This window comes from Anser anser (assembly GCF_964211835.1).
Source record: "Anser anser genome assembly, chromosome: 16".
In the NCBI taxonomy this organism is placed as follows: domain Eukaryota; kingdom Metazoa; phylum Chordata; class Aves; order Anseriformes; family Anatidae; genus Anser; species Anser anser.
Genome location: NC_139737.1, coordinates 8,219,407 through 8,234,956, shown reverse-complemented (window position 1 = coordinate 8,234,956; position 15,550 = coordinate 8,219,407). Strand labels below are relative to the sequence as shown.

Below are 15,550 nucleotides of genomic sequence, written 5' to 3'. Positions count from 1 at the left end.
GTACATGTGCAAAAATGAGATGTAGGCAAATAAGAAAAAATATATCAGCCCCACGTCTCATATGTTGCATTTATTGAAACCCCTTCTCTATGGATATAGCAAGCAGCTCCATCTTTCAAATGAAATATGCTTCTGTGGCTGTGTAGCTGATCAGTATTCATCACATAGTGAGGAAATCTAGTCCATATACAGAAAAGTGCACCCAGGCTCTTTAGATCATCTCAGACAACTGTTGGGCCGAGCTAACTCTTTAAATTCGTGTTTGCTTGGGAGTTTCTGTTTTATGGGTGCCACTGGACACCCAGGACAGAATCACAGTCTCACCATCTCATTTGTCTTGAGTTGGAGCTGTAGCCATATCCTGTGTGACCAAGAGGTCTCTGTGACTTTTGTGCTCTTGCTGTATGATTATACTGTGAAGTGACATGATGCCTTTCAGGAATTTAGGAAAATGTCATTCTGTCTTCTCTAGCTAAAGCCATAATACATGTCTTTTTGCAGGGGGCTGAGTTGGGAGGAGGATTTTGGCTCTATGCTGAAATGGGCTCTTTCTTGCTTTCTTTCTTGTTGATACCAAATTGCACTACATTAAATTTTTTTTTTTGAAGGAGCATATGAAAGGAAAAGCTCTGAGACTGTGCAGAGAATTCTGTGAATAGCAGTGCTCATTCTCATTCAGAATTACAATGAGGAAATGTCTTCGATACAAATAATGATGTACAGCAAAGAAAAATCCCATGTCTCTTCCTACCGGAACCTTTAAATACAGACAAGCCCCTTCTAATTTACAAGTACTTTTGTCAGAAAATCGTGTGCTTTAGGAAAGGGCATTGTCTGAACTTCAGAAGCTGTGGTTAATCCTTGGTTGTATGTGACATCCAACAGTTTTCTCCGCACCCTGAGGCATTAGCGTTGCAAAGGGAAGGGGTGCTCCGGAGACAGATGAGCAGCTCTTCTCTTTACTTCATGCCTCTGTGGATGTGCTTCCTGTAAGTTGTTGGAGCCAAAAACCCTGAAGCCTCAGCTCTTGTGATAAGCTGTGCACAGTCCTTCACGTCCTCGAAAGTGTTCAGAGCCTCTCAGGGGCCTTCAGCCCCAGGTTAATAGAGATGAAGCCCCGAGGTTCCAGCAGCCCGGGGACAGCATGGCCATTCTGTTTGGAGGCTGCACTGTGCCGTAACATGGGCACTGCTTTTTGGCTCCTGCAATTTAGGCTACTTCTCTGGTATGAAGGATCAGAAAAATGGCAGCCAATAAACAAACCTGGTTAATTGCCAGAGTACAGAGTGTAACTTGGTGTAATCTAACACTCTCCAGGGGCCTGGTTTGAATAAAATAAGAACTGATGACTCATGCCTTCATTTCAAACTGTGAATGAACCTAAGCATGAAATTTAAACATGAGTAGTTTTTTCCCCTAGTTTAATTATTTCCGCATTTCTCTGTAAGTTCAGATTTCTACCCAGTCTGGAAGTGAAGATTCTCTTAACACAGAAAAACCAGTGCTCCCCATCAAGCTGGATCCATGTTCATAAGATAAGATGATAAGAACATTGGTTATACATGGTGTGACAGTGGAAATAGAGATGGAGGGAATTGAAGCAGTGCCATACATGGACAGCATGGCTAATTGTGCGTGTCTCAGAATAAAGAACTATCATCATAGCTCTACTGAATAACTTCAGCTTGTAGTGAGTCTAACCAAATTTTGGATCCTGCCTGAAAAAGCTGACTATTTGAAATCTCAGATTTTCAGACATGAGATTTCAAACCTGTTGAGATTTCTATCTTCATGGTACAATGAGTCTGTCTCTAGGTTGAGTTTAATGAAATTAAAACAAAGCAAAACAAAGCCTATTCCATCTCACTGCAAATTATTGTTGCTTTGATAAACATGATTAGCCAGTACTCAGAAAGACTGGATGAAAACTCCAGGCATTGAGAAACTTTTTGGAAGTGTTTTTTTATGATATATGGTAGGAGTACACTGTATTTTGCACAGAAATAGATCTGTCTAATAAAAGAGTGAGATCTTTCACAGTAGGTTACCACAAATGTAATTGACATTGTGAATTTGATTTATGAAAGCAATAAAATGTTGCATTAGGGGTATTTTATCATTGCAAATCATGAGCACAATGCATCAGAGCCAACATATAATGGATTTATCATAATATTTCTTGCAGTGTTTTGTTAGAAATAGGTCCTGACATACCCAAAAAAGATTTAGACAGCAGGAAGCTGCAGTGGATTTTGTAAATCCACTGTCAAATCTTCAGTAAGTAGACAAAATTTTTAAACTTTGACTACAACATGTTTAATCTAGGTGCTATTCTATTTACTTGTAAGTCTAGTGAAGGTCTTGTCGATAACGCTTGTCACTTTGGGTCATATTAAGCATCTAGCATTTCAAATCATATGCTCTACTTTGCAGTCGTTTTTGTCATATAAAACATGGGTGAGAGCTAGTAAAAAAATGTTTTCCGACTGTTTTCTCATGATACTTTGAAAACTTAAATTCAACAGTTTCTGTTTCAGTGGGGTTTCCAAACCTGCTAGAGATTGACAGCTTACTGTTATCAGTGATTTTGCAGTTAAACTGGATAAAAGCAGCTACTAAAAACATGCAGATTACTATACTTGATGTTATTAGAAAATGATCAGTACTTGCCCATCATTTTTAATAATGTAGTACTGCAAAAATCTTCAATCTTGTCTCAAGAGTTACTCAAGTAATATTTCTCCTGATTTCATTGACAGTGTTTTCTTGATGAGTTTTGATTAACTGCAGTGATTGCAAATGTGGAAGTAATGCAGAAGTGCTATCTGCTTTTGTTGCCTCCTCCCTCTTATACCTTAATAGAGTACGCATGTGTTAGTAGAGCAGCTGTAATCTGTCTTTGATAATTATTTGGAATGAAATGAAGTTTGCTGTGAGTGGAAGCTATCCATGCTGTTACTGAGTACAGTGCAATCTCCTTCAGAGAGTGATTAGACTAAAAGCAAAGTTTTATTGCCTGCCCATTTCTTTTTTGACTTCATTTCTTTTGCCAACACTGCTCATAGTCTTAATGTCTTACTGTCTTAAATTCCTCTCTTGTCTTGTCCTGGGTAGAGATTTAGTTGTGTTTGGAGTTTACCAGTGCTTAACTGAGAACTCATGCCTTTCTCCACATGCTTCATGTTATCCCTGCCATTCTGGGCATGCTGTAGATGTAGATGCTGTAGATGTAGACATGCAGCCATGTCCTTCACTAGGCTCTCCTCTCATCCCAGAATTACCCTTGCCATAGTGATTTTCCATATAGACTGTGATTTTTGCCTGTACTCCTACTCTACTATAAGACTTATACAAGAGCCTTCTCCTCTGCTGTCTCTAATAGGCAGGGTAGTTCCTTTCCACTGAGATATGTTCTTGGCACTGCTTTTGATTCCAAATCTCATTTAAAAATGTCTTTTATTACCTGTTTCATTTCCTTTTTTTTTTTCTTCCTTTCTTTCACCCTCTTTTGCTACTATTATGCTGACTTGGTAGGTCTATTATTTAAATGTAAAGTGCATTTTGGGAAGATTTTTATGAAAGTAATTCCTTGACATGCCTATAAAAATGCAACTTCCAAACAAGATTTGTAATCTTTGTTATGCCGTATCATAAACAGTGTATCTAGATTTAAATTAAGACTATGAACATCAAAATGAGCAGGAGCCAGAAAGTGCTGGAGGAAAAGAATAGAAGCCCAGAAACTAGTGGAAAATGTGGAAGTTCAGATAATAAGACCAAAACTTCTTTCCTGTGAACATGCTTGTTATTCCTCCTCCAGCTTTGCCCAACTTAATAAAATCTTGGAGAACTTTCAACCCTGCACTACTGATTTTTAATGAAAACTGATGAAAGAGATTAGGTATCTATGTGCTTGTAATCTCTTTTATAGAGTGAATATTTTTCTACACATAAAAACTGCTTCTGCATAAAAATGCCCATGAAAGGCGATTTTTAAAGAAATCGATAATGTTTACTCTTGTTTTATTGGATGTGAAATTGCTGTATCTAATACTTTCTGGATGTTCTTGGATTTATGGAAAACAGCTTGTCAAGGCATTTCCATTTTCTGGCTGCCATGGACTTGCTGGGGCAGGTTATTGCCATGCCCCTGCTACAAGAGCAGCACAACCTCTGCGTGCCGTTCAGTTTGTGCCTGTAACACCAAGTCCCTACTCAGCTACCCCACAGCACAAGGCAGCCAGGGGTGCTGAGGTCTGTGAGCTCCACAGACTCCTCACTGCTCAAGGCTGGGGAGCACCGGGGCCACCTCCCCGTGCTGCAGCAGCCATGGCTGTCCCTGTGCAGCGAGTCTTTGTGCATGGACACACGTCACAGCTACCTGCAGTGAAGCTTTGGCTCAGCTGTTGCACAGGAAATCTCAATGCACATGCCAAAAAGCACCAGAAAGGCTGCTTCTGCAGCAGCTTGGGGTTAGAAGTGGGTCCTACGCAGTGTTTCCAGCCTCCCCATTTCCAGTTCTGTTACTTCCGACAGCTCCAACGTACCAAAGGCAGCTGCAACGTGAAGGTGGCTGTTTCTTGACAGTTTCCAAATATGTATTCTGTCTTTTGTGAAATCCCACTGTGGTTGTAGGCTTAAAAATATATGTTGAGTCAACTGATCGCAGCGTAGGCTGAGCTCCTGCGATGTCTTCAGGAGGTACTGCTCCATATGGGCATTCCAACCTGGCTATTCGGGGAGGACTTTCTCAGCACCTGAAGGCTACTGCACAGAGGCAAGGCTTTATCTGGAAATATGACCTCCCAGATGAACCATCTTCAGTAACATGTCTCTACTCGCTGCTGTTGTCCATGCCCGAAGTACCCGGAAGCTTGGAGGTAAATTCCTGTCCCTGTTGGAACCAATGGGGGGCTGTCACTGAGCCCATCACCTTTTGTGGAGAAGGACACTTAGCTGTTGTAGTTACCACAAAATGCATATCACAGACCGCGTTTCACCTCCTTCAGTAAGCCAGAGGATGTATGCAGCCCCATCAGCATGATGACTCCTGGAACAGGATATAATTCAGAGTGAGGTTGGCAGGCTGAAACCTTACATCACTTCACACTGTTTGATATCAGTGCTCGTGGCTGGCCATCAAGTATAATTGAAAGCACTTGGCACACTCCTAAATAAAATATTAAAGCTTAAGGCTGAGAGGCAGAAGCACATAAGTGATGTATGAAAATGTTGATTGCCAATTTCCATGTTCCAGGTGTGATTCATGGGGATGCTGCCTGGGAAGCATTTATATCCAACTGTAACAAACATAAACAGAATGACAGAGTTTATTAAGCCAGAGGCAAATGTAAATGATGAAAGGTTGCTGTGTAAAACCACATTAAACATGTCCCATTACATGACGTAAACCACATTTTGTAGCTGCTTAAACATAATGCTCCTTTCATTCCTCTAATTCCTTGGTGATTTAAATTTCTATATTTTATGAGGTAGGAAAATAATAAAATACGAATTGCAGTTGTGCATGCTAATGCTCTGTTATCAATATAAAACTAAGAGATAAGCTAATGTCACCAAGAAGAGAGGTAGGTCTCAAAATAACTGTCTGCAAAAAAGGAGAAATATTTTGCACCCACGGCTGAACGAGGGAAACCAATCCCACCTACGTGCTGGTAGGTGGCAGTCACAGAGACCTCAGGGCTGATGCACATACATGGACGCAGAGGGTAAAACTGCAACAGCAGAGGATTGGGATGCTGGAGGATTGAAAATACACCTCTGAGACTATATCCTTACTAGCACATTGCAGGTTTTTGTATTCTGAGGTAGTTCCATTGCTTTCAGGAAGAGGAGTGGAAAGGAGGCTGTTACTAATGACAGTTCAGCCAACAAGAACGATTGTGCAGTTGTTTTCCAAGAAGTGCACAAGAGATGTCTTTGAACCTCTACAGATGCATGTCGTTTTGATAAGATAAAGCATGGATCACCTACAATGGGCACAGCTATTAGTTTCCTGGGGTGGCCTGGGCGGTCCATCAGAGTTCACTGTCTCAGTTCAATGCTTAAGGGCTTCTTTCTAAGAGCTCTTGCTGTTGAAGGTCCCTGGAGCTGTTTTGATATGCTCCAGCTGACTACTTCTTGGCGCACACTTGCGTTACTGAACGCAGAGCATTATCTTGCGCTGCTCTGTGGGCTGCTGCGGCAGCCCTACCTGGCAGCTTAACGCCATAAACAAAAATGTGAGAAAAACTCAGAGTGCCTTAGATTTTAGCAGAGTAATTTCACTCTTTTGCCATTTCAGGGTTATTGAAAATCTTTTGTGGAGAGGATTCATCTTCCTGATGCAATCGAATTTAAATGCATTTAACAATTCACTGAGCTTTCACTGATGTTGTGTGAAGGGCATGCGTTAGCTTTGTTATGCAAGCCTGGCTACCTTAAAGAAATGTTTTTTCCAGTTTATGAAGATCTGATAATTTGGGGTCAGACTTTTTCAAAATTTAATGCACGATTCTGAATGCAGAAGTTGTCCTTGTAGTGTGCGTGTGTCACGGCCGTGTACCTGCCCTATGCGCCAGTAGGCCTGATTTGGGTGAGACTGAAAGCCTTTGGGGTTCATCCACACAAGAAAGTGAGGGGTGGTCTAACTTTCTCTTCTGCCTTTCTCCCTTCTTGTAGGCAGCTGGCTGTACTGTTGTAGGAAGGAGAACACCCCTGTGCCATTAGCTTCTTATTTGTCACTTCTTATACGCCTCTGAATTGCTGTTATTACAAGGTGCAGAGAAAGAGAAACCTCTTAAAAGCATGAAGGAAGTAGATAGCTTTGTTCTGACTTGCTGTTTAAAAATGGAGTTGAGAAGGAAACTGATTTCTCATCCTCAAAAGATATTTTCATTGGGGAAAAAAAAACCACCAAACACTTGAGCTGTGCTCTAGGGTGACGCTAAAAGCCTCAAAACTTCAAAGGTTACCTGCCTGCTTGGCAAAACGTAGCTAACCAACCCATTTAGGTTGATTTAGAGAGAAAAGGAATTTAAACCTGGATTTCAGACACCCTTGGCCAGCAGAGCAAACATTTCCCTCTCTTCTTTGAAAACTTGGCATTTTCTGATTTATTTTTTTTCCAGATAGGTTGAAGACAATCAAATTCTGTTGTCAAGATAAGGAGGAGAGAGACTCAGGAAAAATACATTACTTCTGCAGTGAAAAGTTTTCCCATTTATTCAGCAGTATTTATTGTACTCTCATATCCCAGTTCTTAGTGTGCATTCGGTGGAAACCATGAGCCAGCCTCAGTCATAAACTACTGATTTCAAAACATGTGCAGTGCACAGTACAAGCAGCATAAACCAAATGTAATTCATAGTACCAATTAAAAATATTTACGGTGCTATATTTCTTATATAAATTCTAAACATTGCCTTTTCATCTTTTTAGGATTCTGTTTTCCATGAATTGGATTATAATAATTTGCAGTTCACAAACACAGAGAACAGAAATGTTATCTAGAATGTGATATAAGGGATTTGGGGCATTGCAGGTTACTGCTCACTGGCCCAAATCCGTTCTTACCACGAGCTTTTTTTTTTGGGGCATCTGGGCTCTTTTTGTAAGTGCGTGCTAGTAGAGGTGGTGGAAAGGAGCTGTGACACCGAACCGTGTGCGTGCTGAATCCAAGGGGCCTGCCTGCTTTTCCGTGCACGCGGAAGAACACGACTGGAATCGCAAACAGGGGAGTGAAGAGAATGGGGTGCACCCATCTCTGCTTTCTGTAGGAAGCCCCACAGGGCCTCTTGGCAAAGTGTTAGAGAATCATCTGGGGATGGAGGAGAAACAGAAATTTCCTAGGATTTTTAGCAACAGCTAAACAAACTTAACAGCAATGCTTTTACAGTATTTTGGCTGCATCTAGATTGGACTTGGAAAATAAAATTCCTTCTGCTTTAATCCCCTAAAGTTTTATGGTTGCAAATCCTTCTTAGGTCCTTTAAAGGATAAGGGATCTCCCTCTCAGAAAAGCAACCGCTCTTTAGCACAGTGTAAAACACGGGCTCACACTGGCCTTTCCGCAGGCAGTCCCTCTCACTTCGGTATTTCATTCACAGTTGTGCAGTGCTGCTCCTGGCAGCTGCCTCGCTTGGCTGTGCAGGACCCGGGAGCATCCAGAAAGAGAGGCAGTGATGCCAGCTGTGGGATTATTTTGCTGCCTCTGTGGCTTCTTTGCTGTCTTTGCCCACTAGATGTAACAAGGGGGCTGGAAGATGTTACACACACAGATTTTCAGAAGCTCATTTTGCTCGACTTCTTTTTCAGGCAGTATTTTTATGCACCTCCCATTACAGTCATTAGGCCCGTGTGGCTGTTCAACCCCTACATGCTCCACGCTTGTGTTTTCCTCCTACCTTTTTTAAAACCAGACGTTTCGGCATTCTGCAGCATCACATTGGTTGCTGTGGAGACGACTGTGATGTTGCCAATAGAGATATGACTTCACTAACAACCTCTGAAGAAGGACAGAAACATGAAGACACAGTGTGGCTTTATTTTCCTCCTGCTGCCCACTTCCTAATAACCCTGTTCTGCCATACCCTGCGCTCTGTGCTGCATCCTGACCTTCAACCGATGCACAAATCTCTCTTCTTTCTTAAACTGGGCTGCATGGCCACGTATCAACAGCCTTTGGGCTGCATTTCTGCAGGAAGGATCGACCAAAAGTATGTGTGTAGAGAAATTTGTTTCTAATATTCAGGGAAAACTAAAGTAATTTCCTATCCTTCCAATCCCAAAGAAAAGTGACATGTTGGAGGGAGGAGAGGAGAAACCGTTGGGCAGGGTGGCAAGCCATTATTGCTCATGGATTATAATAATAATTTTATGTGGAACGTCTGGCAAAAGAGTAAACCTTGCTCCCCACCCTGCTGCTAACCGTGATGTCGTGAAAGAAAATTGGTGGACCTGTCAGAATGGGTTTGACATGAAAAAGCAGGATTTTGATCAGCAGGGCACAGGTAGGCTGTGGGGAGTGGGTTCTGCTGTTGCAGGAGGCCAAGGACAAACTCCCTCCTGCAGGGAAAAGATTATGGTTTGGTGTTGCTGTAATACAGGGCCATGGCTGGAGTCAAAGCTTGGAAAGGAAAAATCCAGCTCCATGTAGTAGTCCGGACACTGTATAATTGTCAGTGTAGTATTTAGTTGGTCAAAGTTTTGTAGAAAATTCCCAAACTGTATAAAAACAAATGAGTTATATTTGCCACTGGGGGAAAGTAGGCTTTAGAAATACAGCAGTATTTCTTCCTGGTGGTCTGAGAGTCCGTATCAGAAGTGGTTCGTGCTGTGATGGTAATTGGGTTTCAGCTGATTGCAGCAAAACTATGAATCAACTGCAGTCCGTTTTTAATAATGAAGAACTGAAACATAATCAGAAATATATTCACAGTGCTACAGCTTTCAATGATTATGTGCAGCAACTGGTGCCCACAGCCTCTCTTTGGACTCAGATTCTCTCTTTTGCCTTTTTTTTTTCTTTTTTTTTCTTTTTTTAGTTTAAGCATTAGAAAAAAAATCAATATTTAGAGCAGTTGATTTGGCATGAGATGGAACAGAATGCAGGAATTAATATTGCTCTTTTCTGTGCTCCAGTGCAGGCTTCTTTCTGAAGCCCTGCTGGAGGACAGCTTCCTTTCCCTGCTCCTGTCCCAGGCCAAAGTAATCAGCGGGCATCACCGGCAGTGCAGAATTTGGCAGGCTGTGATGTGCTCTTGGAATCACTTGTCAAAATGGTGCAGTAACCTTGAGGGCTGATAATGGAAAACTGTATTTTATATCTCTTGAATAAAGGAAGAGATCGTGTAGTATTAACAGATGGATAAGTTACTATGGTGATGGAGGCTATATAAATAGATAGAAATAAATATATGTATAGTACCTGTTAGATGTGATCTGACAAGAAGATTGTGACCCGTTTCCATGGGACTTTCTGCGGGAATGGAGTGTGTTCATATTAATACTTTATGGAAGTTTGAAGTGACACGAGAGACCTTATTTTGTATCAGCAAAACACTGCAGGAAGTTTGTGAGCTAGATCAACACCTCCTGAATCCCAAATTCCTCCCATATTTGCTGCAGTCCTTGCACACTCGCACCTCCAATTCTGAGGGCTGTGGCTATGGTATTAAAACTCCCTCATCCTTGTTTTTGTCTTTCGCCTCTGGATACTGGGCTTCGCTCAGGTCAGTTCAGCTTAATAGGGTTCTCTGCTCTGTGACCTTCTTCCTGAGTTATTGCAAACAAAGCTCCAAAAGCGATAAATTTCTGGCCTTTGCCCACCTTGGTTCCTATAATTTCTTTTGTTTTCACTCTGCTGGGCAATGTTCCTCCACTCGGGATGCAAAGTTGTCCAGACCGCAGGCGGGATGCTCCGAGAGGCTGTCGCCAAGGGATGGACAGGCAGTGGGTGTTTGGGTACAGCGGCTCCTGCAGAAGAGAGAGGCTGTGCCAAAGCCCTGCACATACCCACGTCCCGGCTGTGGCTGGGTCTGTTACCACAGCTTTGCAGGGGTTCTGGACATAGCTTACTTGAACAAGCCAAATAAATGTGATGAAAATAGAAGGGGATGGGGGGGAAGCATTTTTTAATGCAAAAAGATGCAACCCTGAATTTTTCTGTTTAGATTTTTTTCCTTTTCTGGATGCTTAGGTTTCAAACTAGGCAAACATTCTAGGGGGAAAAAAACATAGAATTTAGTTGCTTCCCCTTCTTTCTCTACCTCTCCCTTCCCCCAGGTTACTAGCTCATTTTCAGCTAACCCTCAATATTATTCTGCTTTTCTCCTCCCATATCTCTACCTGCAGGCTAAGGTAGCTGGCCAGCTGGACTCTGTAATGTCCCTTATCTTTATTTGTAAAATGTCAAAGTGAGTTGTAGGAAGGATTTAGGCAGCACTGATGGTAATGTGATGATTACTGAGATTAATTTTAAAGCGTTCTTGGCTTTCAGAATTTTGCTCATGACTCACGTCTTCACAAGATACGATTAGAGAAGTTTTTGGAGCAATGGCATGTGTGCAGCTTTGGAAGGCCTCTTGTATTGATTTAAAGGAATGTCTCAAATGAGAAGGTAAAAAATGAAGCCCCAGATGAGACTTCAGGACTCGATTTTTCTACCAGCTGGTATTTGTTTGTCTGCATCTGCCATTCCTCTGAAAAAGCTACTGGCAGCAAGAGCTGTGCTGTGTCTTCGTGATGCATGCAGGGGAGTCTGCTCCCTGTGTTGGTTCTGCAGTGCTGAGAAGGTAGAAAGCTTGATTTTGTCAATAAAATAAAAAGTTATGACTTAAGGAGCAAAACAGGAGCTGAGTAAAGCTGTTCTGCTCTACAGGTCTCAGAGCAAGATTTAATGTGGGCTGTGAGAGGGCAGAAAGTGCCGTGCATTCGCAGCACCCTGTGCACCCCGCTCCTCTGCAACACACCATGCTTGCCCTCTTGGTTTTCCACTGCTCCCCATCAGAAAAACAACCACGGGTCAATTTTCCAAAGAGTGAATGGTTGAAGGGGGACACATCAGCTCCCAAACCGGCTGAACTCCAGCCCTGCTGACCCAGGTCCAACACGCCATCTAAGGGCACGTATTTATCTTTGGATGTAATCCACATTTTATTTCTCCATTCAGACTTTTTTTGTTCTCTCAGAACAGTTCCTGGTGTGCTGTGCAACCAACTTTTTATTTGTGTGCTTCAGCCTCAGCATCACTGAAGAGACCTTCTGCCTTAGCTGCGTAACTGGTGCCATCAGCTATCTTTACAGCTACTCACACCCAGCTATTCTGGGACTGTGAGCAGAGCCTGATTTTCACATCTTGCTTCCTGACGGTGTCTGACTCGTGGTAGACGCACTATTTGCACCCAGTTCCACGCAAGAATCCCAAATGCCAGATGGGCTCCTACCAGCCCTGTGCTGAACCTTGGCAAACTGTTCAGTGAACCCAAGGTAAGATTTTATTTAACGTAAGACAGAAGATGCCCCCAGGCATTCAGCTTTCTTTTCCAGTGGTACAGAGCCCAATTTCCTGAAAGGTGTTTATTCAATTTTGTGTACAGCTGTTGTGATTACGTACCTGGACTGGTCAGTGGTCAGTGTTTTGGCTACCTTGTCGCTTCTTTGGCCTTAGCCAATTAACTGATTTATTTCTGCACTGGCAGTCGTTGGGCATATGAATCAGATACAAATTTGCATATCCTAAATTTAGTGTATGCATCTATGTATCCAGTCTGTGTGCACGATTTGGGCATGTTTTCATTTGCATTTTATCACATTTAACTGAGGCAGGTTTAGAAAAGCATGTTTAGATCATTCTGAGTTGAGCAGGACCTCTAGTGGACCGCTGTGTCAAAACACCAGTATTTCTATACCCTTCAACCATCCTTGAGGGCTTGCCTGGAAAGGAAATTTTTTCCAGTTATACAAATAAAGTTACATAAGTTGACAAAATACCTCTGTTACATGGAGTTTTATACATCATATACCCCATGGAAAGCTACTCTAGTGTATCAATATCAGCTTGAATTCACAAACCAACTTAAACAGTATATTTTCCCCTTTTAGTAGCTTTTAAAAATCTCTAATATTGTCTTTCCAAAATATCTACTAGTAGGTTTGTTCCCAGATATTCCATTAAATGTACTTATTCGATATTAAATTACATATTATATATCCATCACATGTCCTCCCATAGGATATCTGTACCCAGAGTATGTTGAGAGGCCTGGACCAATGCAGTGCTGTACCTGTCCTGACCAACCCTGCCACATGCCCATTCCTTTTTATTGCTGTGCAGCTTTGGTGTTGCCACCCCTGCTCAGGTCCCCAGGGCCATAACCCCACAGTTCGTTGCTGTGCTTCCACGTTGTGGAGGAATTTGATCTCCTTACTGTAACTGCAAGGGGCACCCAGGGGAAAAGCAGGGTGGGAGCAGTCAAATCCTGAAGCTCTTATTTCATATTTCCATGTTTAAAAACTTTTTTTTTCTCACTTTTTTCCATTTGCACGCCTGAAAGTAAAAGAAAGCTTGTAGGGGTGTGGGTTGGTTCTGAGGAAATCAATACACGAGTTCATCCACATTTACTTTTCTGGAGGCTCTTTGAGCAAAGGCAGAGTACATGGCAATGTTGAGAGTTCATCAAGAATTTACTCTACTAAAATGAAAACTAGCCTTTGGGGTTTAGTTCCAAATTGGAGCAAAGCAATGTATGTTATCACCATTGGCTTTTGATCCTCATTGTGTTCCTCTGTTATCTTCCTTGATCTAAGGAGCTAAGAAGTGGGCAGGGTGTTTGGCACAAGTCTGAGAGTTACGGAAGCATCACTCCATCCAAGTACTGAGGCACTAGACCTTAAAGAAAATGCTAATGAAGCTTGAAATCACATTTGCATTGCAAATGACACAATTTGTTCTGCCTTTATACAGAATTAATTTGGACTGTTTGTTGTTTTGTTCCAATTGTGCAGCTGAATAATCCTGCCTCTTTAGGTGGCTCAGCACCGTAAAGATCTTATTCATAACCAAGGCAGGGTAAATTAAAAAGTTGCTACGTTGGACAGATCATCTGTTCAATTTTCTGACATTCATTTGTCAGCCATCTTCAAATTATAAGGTAACAGGGGGAGTCCTGTTCTCCCTCCAAGTCTGAAGTATTACTGCAGATTTGGTCAGTTACAGGCAGATTTTTATCTGCAGTTGCTTTAGGTGACTGCCTAAAGGGTTAAGCTACCTCCTGAAGTGGTTTCATTAGCTCTTTTGAGTAAACAGAACGTAGGAAAGTGTGGGTTTTATTTAGTAACTGATTAAACAAGAAGTAAAGTGGCAGGCCTTAGAGGAAACAAGTGCGGTGTCCATAGCAGTCCCTTTCAAGCCTGCCTGATTGCTTTGTACATCCCAGCAAGAGCTTTTGAAGACCTTTGTGTAGCAACAGCAGGCAGGCAGGACTGCGCTGAGGCAGTCTGGAGGGAACAACAGAGTCCACCCTCACCCCGTGACCTCGTTACATGCTCGGTCTGACTGAGGATCGCACAGCATCCCCGACACCTTGCTGAACCTATGAATCTGAGAGCAAAGCTCGTGGGTGCTGGAGAGCCACGGGATGTGCGTGTGGTGTGGGGGGGAGCTGGGAGATGACAGCGTCTCTCCGGGGGCCCACACTGGGGTAGGCCGAGGCTGACTGGGTCAGAAGGAGCGTGGGTAAACGGGTGGGTTTACCCTGGCAGCTCTTTGCACTGTGAATGTGTTTCCTTGCATGGCTCAGGACTGGTGAACAGACCCTGTGTCAGCATCACCTGGCTGCTGAGTCCACTCCGATTTCACCCTGGAGCACCCCATGAGAGCCGCCGTGGCTCAGAAGAGCAGGCTGCGTGTCACGCTTGTGCTACTTTACTGCCTCCCATCCTGCCATAGTCTGGTTCGTCTGAAGGAAGGGCTGCTGTAATTAGAATGTAATTTCTTTAAACAGGAGCTCAAAAGAAGGGAAAGCCCTGGAAGCTGGCCTCTTGGTCTCTAACCACTACATGCCAGTGTCTGACAGGGAGGCGAGTGTTGCAAGGCAGAGGCGTTTGGGCAGGTTTTCTCTTGCGCAGTGCATAAACAAAGCAGCTCCCGTCTGGTTCTTCTCAAAGATCATAACTTTGTGACAAATATTCCAGGCGTGTAGAAAAACTAAGGATGTTTTTTGTGTCATTTCAATAAGCATTGCTGAAAAGTTATGAAGTCTTGAAAACAAGACTGCAGTTCTGCACTGTAAAATCTTACGTGCGTGTGGGTGACAAGACAGGTTAGAAACCCAGGATCAGATCCAGATCCCGTTACGTTTCTTTCAGAACATATTTGAAATTCAAAGATACAATTTCCTAGGCCTGCAGTGTCTGTATGTCTGTTTGGATGTGTTTGTGTGGCAGTGATGAAATGTGAAATGAAATGTGTGGCTGATGTCCCTTACGGGTAGCTGCAGCAGCAATCTCTGCTGTTTGCTGCCTATACAGCAGTAAGTGTTGGGTCAGAAGAAGAAAAAAAAAGAGAGAGCAAAACAGACACTTGATGCATTATGGGTGCTTGAAGATCTTCTGAAGCAAGGAGATGAGTCCTCCCATTGGTAAACCTAGGAGGCACATTTTAATCAGGATTAGTTGCCTGTAACTTTGTCTTATGCAGACTAGACATCTCTTAAACAAGTCTTGATCCTTTGATCAAAGTCAGTTGAGCTCAAGGAGGACAAGGCATTATTACAGCTTATTACCAGGTTGGGTGTAACATCCACAAATCCAGGTTTAGTCTGAGTACATATTCCTTGGCCAGAGCAGCCTTGCTCTGAACAGTCAGAAAAACTGGAGCTGATTCTTATCAACTGGGGAAGCACTTAAGTCTCGTTAGTGTAGGTACTGTAGGTCACCTTTACCAAAAGGCCTTAGTCTCAGAGCCACATTTTGAAAGCTTACGCATGGTGATTTAGGATCCAGTTCCCATTTTTACAGGCAATGAATGCAACTATGTGAGGAATATTAC

At 42.7% G+C, this 15,550-nt stretch overlaps 1 long non-coding RNA gene across 1 annotated transcript in view; it reads left to right on the top strand.

The window, feature by feature from the left end:
* The window catches only part of LOC310882536, a 77,834-nt gene extending 70,486 nt beyond the window's left edge, over nucleotides 1-7,348 (top strand). The window contains exon 3 of the long non-coding RNA XR_014573008.1: nucleotides 609-7,348. This is a non-coding gene — a long non-coding RNA (uncharacterized lncRNA). The remainder of the gene's footprint in view (nucleotides 1-608) is intronic.
* Nucleotides 7,349-15,550: the final 8,202 nt, after the last annotated feature.